We start from the raw sequence: 10,885 nt of genomic DNA on the forward strand, positions 1-10,885 counted from the left end.
GAGAGATAGCTTTGGGACATTTCAAGCATCCTGGAATAATTCAAGGATTTATTCTCTCTATTTAAAAGAAATATTTTCGAACTAAATTTGGCTGATCTAACATACTTGAAATCACATAGGAAGCTTTATCAAATAGAAATTAAAAACTGTGTTCTATTTATATACATATATATTTTAAATGTTATAAAGATTTCAGCTGAAACCGGTTTGGCTCAGTGGTAGAGCATTGGTCTGTGGACTGAAAGGTCCCAGGTTCGATTACAATCAAGAGCATGTACCTTGGTTGTGGGCACATTCCCAGTAGGGGGTGTGCAAGAGGCAGCTGATGGATGATTTTCTCTCATCAATGTTTCTAACTCTCTATTCCTCTCTCTTTATGTCTGTTAAAAAAATCAATAAAATATATTTAATAAACAAACAAATAAATAAATAAATAAATAAATAAATGTTATAAAGGTTTCAACCTCAAAGCTTGGCAGGACAAAGTTGCTAAATACTGAGTTAGCTTTTCACAATATAATAGATGTCTCATATAAAATCAGTTATATGAGAAGCCAATATTTTATAAGCAATTGATTCTAACAAAGTCCAAAGTAAAATTTGCAGACATATGCAAATAAGCAATGGCCTAAAAAGAATGCTGTTTAAAGGTAAATTTAAGCTTAAAAAGGAGAAAAATTAAAATATTTTCCACTACTATTTACAAAGTAAACTAGATGTTATTATTCAAGGATTAAATCTCACCATTAATATGACACCATAAGAACAAAGGAAGTTGCTTTTACTTGAGATGTATCCATTGCAGTATTGGCCAGCACGTTTCTCTCCTACCTGTTTTTCAGAAAAACAACCATGTTGATTGTTCTGTTTGAAAGAAAGCAAAAGTCTTTAATGTAGTGATGTATGGCAAGCCCTCAGGAAAAGCTGACTTCAGCAATGCTTTCCCAATTAGAAAAAAACTCCCTAAATGGGGCTTAGGAATTGCTTTGAACTCTAGTAGATGCTGAGAAAGACCCAGGCACAGGAGAAATGACAAATTTATTCAATATTCTTAGGGATGCTAAGAAAGCTTTTATTAAGTTTATGCAAAGACCTACAGAATCATTTTCTAATATTGTGGCTCACCTCACTAGAGCAGTAAAATGGAAAATACAGCATGTAACAGCAGTTTTCAACCATCTTTGATATATAAATGTCAAGCAGTTTGGAGCTATCTGGTAAATCCTATCTTCCCTAAACAAAGGACATTTAAAAGTAAATAATTTGCATTTTGCCTCCCTAAACAAAGCTTAGGTCAATAAACTCAAAAAGACAAAAGACGGATAGCAGAAATCCAATTAATGTCATTTACTGTCCACACCCAAGGACAAATAAAGTTAGAAAGTAAACCTTATTTCAGACTGATTTAAATTGGCAAATTGAAATAAGTGAATATTCAGGGGAACTTAGTTGTCAATTACTAAAAAACAAATTACTGCAGTTTTTATATCACACCCCTATTATTATACCAAAGAATACAATACGAGGCAGGGATCTATTCTCAGAGCATTAACTCTTTTTACCGATGGTTCATCTAATGGTAAAGCTTCTTATCATGCAATGAATTCAGACCAAGTCATCCAGACCAGTCATAGTTCTGTGCAAAGGCTGCATTGCAGAATTTCCAAGAGCCTCCAAATATTATTTCTGGTTCTGCATATGTTGCCAGCCTGGTAAACAGAATTGAGATTACTCAATTAAAATGGCTCAGTGATCAAAGTCTATTAATACTATTAAAACAGATACAACAAATGATACAGCAAAGACAATAACCTTTTATATTATTCATATTAGGACTCATGAGTCCAGGTTCTTTAACAAAAGGAAATACATATGCAAATCATTTAATTATTTTATTACAGCAGGCAAAACAAATTGTCAAAGAATGTCCCGCTTATATGTTACATCTGCCACAAAGGCCTAAAACAGGAATTAACCCTTAAGAATTGATAAGGGATCATATCTGGCAAATGGATGTAACCCATTATACTCCTTTTGGACACCTTAGGGCCTTGGTCAGCAAACTCCAGCTCATGAATCACATGTGGCTCTTTGGCCCCTTGAGTGTGACTCTTCCACAAAATATCATGGCCTGGGGGAGTCTATTTTGAAGAAGTGGTGTTAGAAGTTTAAGTTTAAAAAAATTGGCTCTCAAAAAAAAATTTCAATGGTTGTACTGTTAATATTTGGCTCTGTTGACGAATGAATTTGCTGACCACTGCCTTAGGGCATTGCATGTCTTTGTAGATACCTTTTCAGAGGTCCTATGGGCAATCACATCTACAGTGGAAATGGCAAAATAGGTCATTAATCATTGCCTAACTACTTTTGCCATTATAGGAATTCCAAAAATTATGAAAACTGACAATACACTTATAAACACAAACTCATTTCCAGCAATTTTATTAAAAAAAAATTATCACATTACAGGAATACCATACAATTCCCAAGGACAGGAAATTATAGAAAGCAAACATCAGCAGCTAAAATCCAAACTTGAAAAACAAAAAGGGGAGGATAGTGGTAAAATCTTCTGGAAATAGACTACACCAAGCCTTACTTTAAATTTTTCACTTGTAATGCTGATGGCAAGACACCTATAGAATTATTCTGGTGTCAGAATAAGCTCAAGGAAAATGGTTTGGTTAAATGGAAAGATCCCGAGTCTGGTTTATGGAAGGGTGCCGACCCCCTGTTAACCTTTGATTGAGGATATGCTTATATATTTCCACAAAACTCCTCCAAGTGCATGTGGATTCCTGTAAGGAACATTAAACTTCAACATGGATCTGAGAGAGGACCTGACCAGATTAACTAGGACCTTGCACCTGGAGCCTCACCCTGTACCTGTGGTTGCAGACAATTGACTACTCCAGCCACAGATAGCAGGAGTCCCAAGCAACACACTGAAGATAAGAAATGGGAGAAAAATGAGACCAAGAAGAAACAGTCCAGAGATGATCCGGGGATGTAAAGAAGCCTTGTGATGCTAGGAGTCATCAGTTGTGAGATGGTGCAGGTTGCCCCGGACAAAGCCAGAGAAGATTGGACCTTCATTGTCATTGCCCACCATTTGTCCACTATCCAGAACTCCAATAATATTATTGCTGACATGTCACAGAGGACAGTGTTTGGGAAGGAGACCCATAAAGAACCAATGGCCCAGAAAGAAGCCTACTACAAACTAGTTCCTTAGATGCCTGGCAGCAATTTAAAAAGGACATGAAAGAACTCAATTCTTTTCATTGGATCTCCCTACATTTGACTCCTAGCATAACCACTATTGTCTGTCACATTCTTGTCTTATATGTTTAATTCTAGTCTGCAGATGTGGAATGAAAAGTATTAAAAAAGAACTCCTTGCAGATGTCATACACCTTTCTAGATTTATTGCTAAAATAAAAAGGGGGAAAAACCAGAGGCTAAAACCAACAGTAGTTAGCATATTAATTAAAAAAGACCCATTGAAAGGCCAATGGACTTTGATATTCAGCAGTGTTGAAAATCAGCATAATATTACCCTGCTGTGGGCTCAATGGTGAAGGCAATTCCCTAACCTGATAATACTTTTACTGTTTACCAAACTTTACCTTTGATATGCCTATGTGCCTTGCTAAAGGAAAAAAAATTACATTCAAGTAAATAAAAGGCACACTGGCCAGAACTGGTGTGCCTCTCTAAGAGACAGGTTTCCTCCTGGCCCCCATGTCTTTTAAATTCATATTTCTTGTATAGTATTTTCATTTGTGTATCAGCCCCTTCTTCAGATTCTGAACCCCAGCCATTGATGTTGTGGCAGAGAATCATTCATCTTTTTGCATGTATCAATTGTTATTTATTTTTCATTAATTAATAACATTCTATTTTATAGATATACCCCAATTATTTATCCATTGATAAACACTTGGCTATCATTGGATATTTGGGATATTTTGGTTATAATTTGGATAACCATCATTTAGGTATCCTTTGGATAACCAATGAAAAATTTGAATATTAATTATCTTGAGATGCACATTTGGACTACTTCCATTTTTGGCTATTACAAATAAAGCTACAACAAACATTTGTGCACAAGTCTTTAAATGGACATATACTTTTCTTTTTTGGTAAAAATCTAGGCTTGAAATGGTTAGGTCATATGATAGGTTTATGTTTAATTTTTAAGAAACTGACAAACATTTCTTGAAGGTTGTACTATTTTACATTTATACCAGCAGTGTATAAGTCACATGGTACAAATTGTCCAAAACTCTTAGATTAACCACATGAAGAAAAAGCCACATAGATATTATATGTTCAGCATTGCAATTTTATTCTCCCATTTGTAATATTTTTCACATTTGTATCAAATGCCATTCCATGCATTAATTCCTTTTCTCCTTGCACATCTTAAAATTCCTGGCTCACTTTTCTTATCTTTTTCTTTTTTTCTATTTAGGATCCATCTATCTTATTTTCTAAACTGGTATGTCGAGTTGTTCTTTTGCAAGTCTTTTGTCTTTCTGAGGCATAAATGCAGTGCACATAAGCTCACAGAAAAATAGCACTTACTCCTGTCAGTCAATCAAGGAAAATCTTTGGAGCAGAATTTTCTATTGCCAAATATTTTTTATTACAGATGGGATTTTTGTCCTTAGTGGTTTCTTAGAACAGCTACCTTGGATATCTGCCTGTTTCTATTTAGCCTTTTTATGCAACTTTCTTCCTATGATCTCATAATTTTCTCCATTACTTACTATTGAAAATTTCCTTAGAGACAATCCCAACTAATTACCAATACATTTTAATTAACAACAACTGATGATAGCTACCAACTGAGAAGTAGCCAGCAATTTTAGAATATCACAATTATTTTGCCAAATTCTGCTTTTTATTCCTTTTGCCAATAGTCAACATTACCATGAACATGAATGCTTATATTTTACCTCTCAGCTTTGCTCAATAAAATATTTAATAGAAAAATATAGCACTATCTTATTCCTTTACCCTAAGAAACTTTCTTTGATCTGTCTTTTTTTGAAATTCTGGTACAGAGTTCTATTATAGTACCTCTTATATTATGAATTTAAATCTTTATAAGTTTGTTTTCCATTATTATGATTAGCCTCATAATGGCAGATCAATCTTATTATACTTTTTATCTTCATAATAGAGACTCAGTTCACATATAATCTTTTAAGATGTTACAGGTATAATTTCAGCTTTCCTGATTCCAATTCTTATAAGATGTAGGCATCTGACAGATAATATTTAAAAATTTATAGATTAATGGATCAAAAAGGAGATATTTTAAAACCATTAAGCAATATCTTTATTGATTTTCAGCTAACATGTGCTCATGCTGAATGAGCCCTTTTAAATGATTTCTTGACAGATAATATGTTCATGGCAATCTTTTCTTTTTTCATTAGACAAAGATATTTATAACACTCAAGTAGCCTATGAGTATGGAGGCAAGTCACCATTTTTGTTATCATTTATGAATTTCAAGTGTATATTTCATCTTGGAAACAAATAATGTGAATTAGTTAAAATTTAGCTTTATATTTCACTTTATAATTATTGATATATTCCACATGCCATATTCTGTTTGATTCATTCCAGCCTTCTGAGACAGATAATGACCTAGAGTTACAACCATTCATGCTACAACTTATGCAAAAGTTGTCAGAGAGAAACACATACCCTACCCATTAATCATAAAAAATCAACAGGGAGGTTCTAACCAGTGGTCAAGGACAGTAGGGGGTGGGGGCATGAGTGGAGAGGGGTGAGGGATTGGGATGGGGGGGTTGAGGACAAATATATGATATCTTAATCAATAAAAAAACAAAAAACTAAAAAATAATAAAAGTAAGGGCATGCCTGTGATCCTTACTAAACATACTAAATAATGGCATGGTAATTGCCTCCCCTCACAATCAACACCTACTTGTGAAAACCTAAGCTATCTCAGTAAAATAGATCACATCTTTTAAATACTCAGAGTGAGTTTAATACAAGAACATTCAGAAATGAAGGGCTGGATTGAAATGTCAGTGATTATGTTTTTTAATCATAGCTTATCTCCTTTAAAAAGAGGCAGTACATTGCCAAAGAGCATAGGAAAAGTATTATTCTCTAATGTACATTTCTCCTCTTCCAATAGACTCTATCAGCTCATTATAGATGTGTTTGCTTTCAAGTTCCTCTTTTATATTGCTTTTGTTCCCTGGAGAGTGGATTCTCATTGTTCTTTACTATTAGGATTGACTTAATCAGTGGTGAAAGTCCATTTAGGTTAATTCACCTTAGTGAGGATAAACAGTGAAATGAGGTGATGGTGCATATAATGAGTGCCTCATGTCCTGGGAAAGAGAGAGCTGCCTGAGGTGGGTGCACAGAAAAGTCAAATTTTCAAACTTTATTAAGAAACCGACAAAATACTAACCCAAATCTATCTAGTGCTGTAGCCATCTTGCTCTGTAACCCTAAGGGCTTTATCAGTTGTACCCTCTCACCTTTAGACCTCTGACCAGATTCAATCACTTCAAGAAAAGGGTAGGTGACTCAAGAGCAGAAGGAAACAGAGAATTGTTCCCTTCTTCCTCCCTGATTTACTTCTGTGATTATGAAAAAAGCTCCATTTCTCCACAAGTGAACCCTTTTCAATAACCCCAGCTGTTCTTGGCCCGCTGGGGGTGAGTGTTCTGCTGTTGTTAGTCCTGGAGTATTTCAACATCCTTTACCAGTTCTCCTTTTGGCTTCCTTAATTCTGGTCATACTTCGGTAAAGAGTCACATCATCACAATCTTGGTTCTTCCATATTAATGCAGCACCTCAGCCTCTCCCATCACTATGGCCCATTTGATTTCTGCCAAATGCCATTTCTTAGTAAGGGGCATAAGTAGAGTTGGCCGATGCATACAGGTTGGAAGAATGTGAAGTGATTATCCCAGTTCCCCTATTTACTAGAATGCTTGTGGATCCCTTCAGACCACAATGTTTCTTATTCACTGTTCCTTCAACCATCTCTATTCACTTTCTTTCTCATTTTTATTCGTGCTTCCTCCCATCTTTTATCCTTTATCATCATCAGTCATAGATTGCTCATTTCATTAGAATCTATTGTCACTGTCTCCATGGTCTGATGAACATACTATTCTCTGTTTAAGGACAGCCTGCTGTATTGGGATTGGCATTTTAAAAGTTGGCTTGTCCACTTATTTATTGGCTTGTGACCTCAATACATTGATTTGTCATGTGAAGCCGCCCTTGTTCTGTACCCCAGCAGTACTGAAAACAGCACTGCATGCCTCAGAGTTGGTTTAAAAACCAAGGGAAGTAATATAACTAAAAGTGCTTTGAAAACTCTAAGGCAAGAACTACACATAAGGTATTATTATTTTATTTGTTCATTTAGTGGCCTAAAATAAACCAGTTTATCACCATTTGTGATGTATTACACTTACAAGAATTGGCAAAGAGTGCTTGGAAGTTGTAATAACATTTTATGCATAGTCATTTGAAATTTAAATAGAAAAACATTTTCTCCTAGAAAAAGGAACAAAGTGAGGTTGCTGAAATTATGAACAATTCTTTGCATACTTAAATCCTATTACAATATGGTGAATGGAAAGGAATTTCACCAGAATAAAGTAAAATCTAATGTGAATAGTAACATTAAACTCATCTCTTCCTAAAGTTTACTATCTTATATTTCATATTTAGTCAGTACTTGATTGATCTCTGTATGTTTTTATATATCCACCCCCCCCCATACTTTAGCCAGTGTTGGGGCAGAGCAGATTTCAACAATTTTTTAAAGAGTAAGAATGCTAATGATATTTGCCAATATTTTCTAGTTTTACTTGTAATAAAATATGTACTTCATACTTATTTTTTTAGAACAGATCAAGTTAGTTCACTATGTATTTTTGTTGTTATTAATCCTCACCAGAGGATATTGGTTTTTTAGACAGAGTGGAAGGGGATAGGGAGAGACAGAGAGAGTCATAGCTATTGGTTGCCTTTTGCACAAACCCTGACTGTGTCTGGGAATGGAGGCTACAACGGAGGTATGAGGTACATGTGCTTGATGGGAAGCAAATCTGCCACCCTTTAGTATGCAAGCCTACATCTATCCACTGACCAAACCAGCTTTGGCCCACAATAAATTTATTAACTTCAATTTTAATATGTGGATTATAAAACAGTAAGAAAAGGATATACATTACTTATTTCTGAATGTGCTAGTCTGCCATGTATAAAGGTATTCCCTTTATATATCTTTGAATAAAATATGATGTGATATATATATATATATATATATATATATATATATATATATGTGTGTGTGTGTGTGTGTGTGTGTGTGTGTGTGTGTGTGTAGGTCTTGCATCACACACACACACACACACACACACACACACACACACACACACACGAAGGACTCCCTTGAATCCTGCCCCATGGCTGGTGCAATGGGACTCCCCTGATGCACTTTCTGGTCAACTCCCCACTGGTACACAGCGTCAAATCCCCACCGGCTCCCGTAGGGACGCAGCATCATGTCCCTGCCCACCTGCGTGCACCTTGTCATGCACAGCCGTGCCCACCCGCCCATACTTGCTGTGCACACAGCCACCTGGTGATCATTCATTACAGCGTGACGATGTGAGGACCACAGGCTTTTTATGATATAGGATGAGTGCGTGCGTGCATATGTGTGTGTGTGTGTGTGTGTGTGTGTGTGTGTGTGTGTGTGTGATGCAAGACCTTCATAAAACTTTCTTAATGAAAAGAATGGCCTCAGAACTTGCATTCAGTATTCTTTCATTGAAGTGACATTGTAATACCTATTTATTAAGCTATCTTTATTTTCCACAAAAATGATTCCATCCTCTTTCTTTTCTAAATGGTATTAAATAGTTTTCCCCATCATGTCTTGTCCACCCTATGTCCTTATTTTAACATAGAATGATAAATAGTCAAATTGAAAACATCTTATTTTGCAATGGCTTTAACAAAGAAAAAAGAGAACTTCCAGTAGGTAGCATTTAAACTGTTATATCTCAGTAAGTCACAAAATGATCGCTTTGAAAGTTGCCTTGTTTAAATGACAGCATCAAGTTTAAAAATCCACTCATGTCTTCTGGAATAATGGCCACAATTGATTTGAAAAAATAAAACAGTTAAAAATACATAAGAAAGTTTTAGGCAGGCATTAGCAGAGCATAAACATGATACTTTATTGTATGTTTAGCGGTATATTTTTCATATCAAAAGCATAATTTCTGACCTCATAAAAGACTAAGTATTCTATTTAGTATTCATCATCTGAAAGAAATAATGATAATTAACTGTATCCACTGAGACAGCAGATAATGATATGTGCCAAGACCAGACAGCTGATGTTAAAATATATCCAATCAAAGACAGATATTTCTAAAATTCAATTGCGAGCTTTTTACTATTTTAGAAAAATGTTGATAAGACCTGCGATATAATAGGAATTACTAATTACTTGATGGAGAATTATATCTTATGATGATTTATTGTTTAAGAAATGGCATTTTTAAAAATTTTAACACTATTTCTGAGAACTACTAAGCTATCTCTGTGCTTTTGATTAACAATGATATAGCTACACAGTTTCAAAAATATATAATCATGATAGCATAACATTATTGTTCTAAATTTACTTAAGCCATCATTTTCAACAAAATGCCGTTGAAGGCTTTGTCTACTTTGTGGTTAGTAAATTTAAAAAAAGCTAAGTCATGGGAAATTAGAATTTTCCATGAGAAGGATTTGAAATAATGTTGTTATTAGTGACAAAAAAGTAATTCTAGGGGGTGAGGGGGAGGGCAGGGGGGAAGGCAACCATAAATGTTCCAATTTTTTAACAATAATCTAAAATTCATTTAACGTTTTTAGTAAACTTTCTTTTTAGGGCAGTTTTAAGCTCATGGCATAATGAACTGTGATACAGAGATTTCATATATGTACCCTGCTTCCAAACATGTATTCTAACCCATTATCAACAGCATATTGTTGTAATTAACCTGGTTATTAATAACAGGAAATTAGCAAAGGGAAGGCCAAATATTATAGTCATGTATAATATTTGGGCAGCTTTGCCAGGAAGTTGCAGTTTAACACTCTCCAGGTCTATTCCCCACAGATCACTGGGGGAAGGAACTGGACTGGGGGAAAATAAGGAAGGCACTTGCTCGTCAGTCACACCTGGGAACAAGTGATTGACAAGAGTAGGTGTGGTCATTGCAAGCATGGGAAGATTTGAGATATCTGATCCACAATACAAGGGAGCTGGAGCTTGCTCTCTTGTGCTCTTGGTCTCTCTGGCCTCTTGGCTCTCTTGGTTCTCTGTCAGTTGACTATATTAATGGGGGGTTATATATGGGATCCCTCTTTTGTTTCCTTGATCTATTCATCCATTCTTCTATTAATACCACGCTCCTTTATTATTACAACTTTATAGTAAGTCTCTAAGTTGGATAGTGTCAGTTCTCCAATGATAAACTTGCCCTTTAATAACATGTTGGCTATTCTGGGTCTTTGGCATCTCCATATCAACTTCATAGTAAGTTTGTTAACATTATTCCACAAAATAACTTATTCTGGGTTTGGCTGGAGTTGTATTGAGTCTCTAGATTAGGTTGGGATGAACTGACATTTTGACAGTGCTGAGTCTTATTTCTTCCTTCCTAGTCTGTATACCCTTATTTCTTTTTGTTTTTTGTTTTGCTGTATTAATATTGACTTCTGGTGTGATGTTGAACAGTTGTGATGAGAGAAGACATCTTTGTTTTTGTTTCTGAAATTAAAGAGAAAGATGTGG

The 10,885-nt window shown here is 35.1% G+C and overlaps 1 pseudogene; it reads left to right on the forward strand.

Moving 5' to 3' along the window:
- Window positions 1-2,753: 2,753 nt before the first annotated feature.
- LOC118711575 lies at window positions 2,754-3,361 on the forward strand (annotated as a pseudogene).
- The last annotated feature ends 7,524 nt before the right edge of the window (window positions 3,362-10,885 follow it).

Source organism: Pipistrellus kuhlii, unplaced genomic scaffold (assembly GCF_014108245.1).
Source record: "Pipistrellus kuhlii isolate mPipKuh1 unplaced genomic scaffold, mPipKuh1.p scaffold_m20_p_1, whole genome shotgun sequence".
NCBI classification, from domain to species: Eukaryota; Metazoa; Chordata; class Mammalia; order Chiroptera; family Vespertilionidae; genus Pipistrellus; species Pipistrellus kuhlii.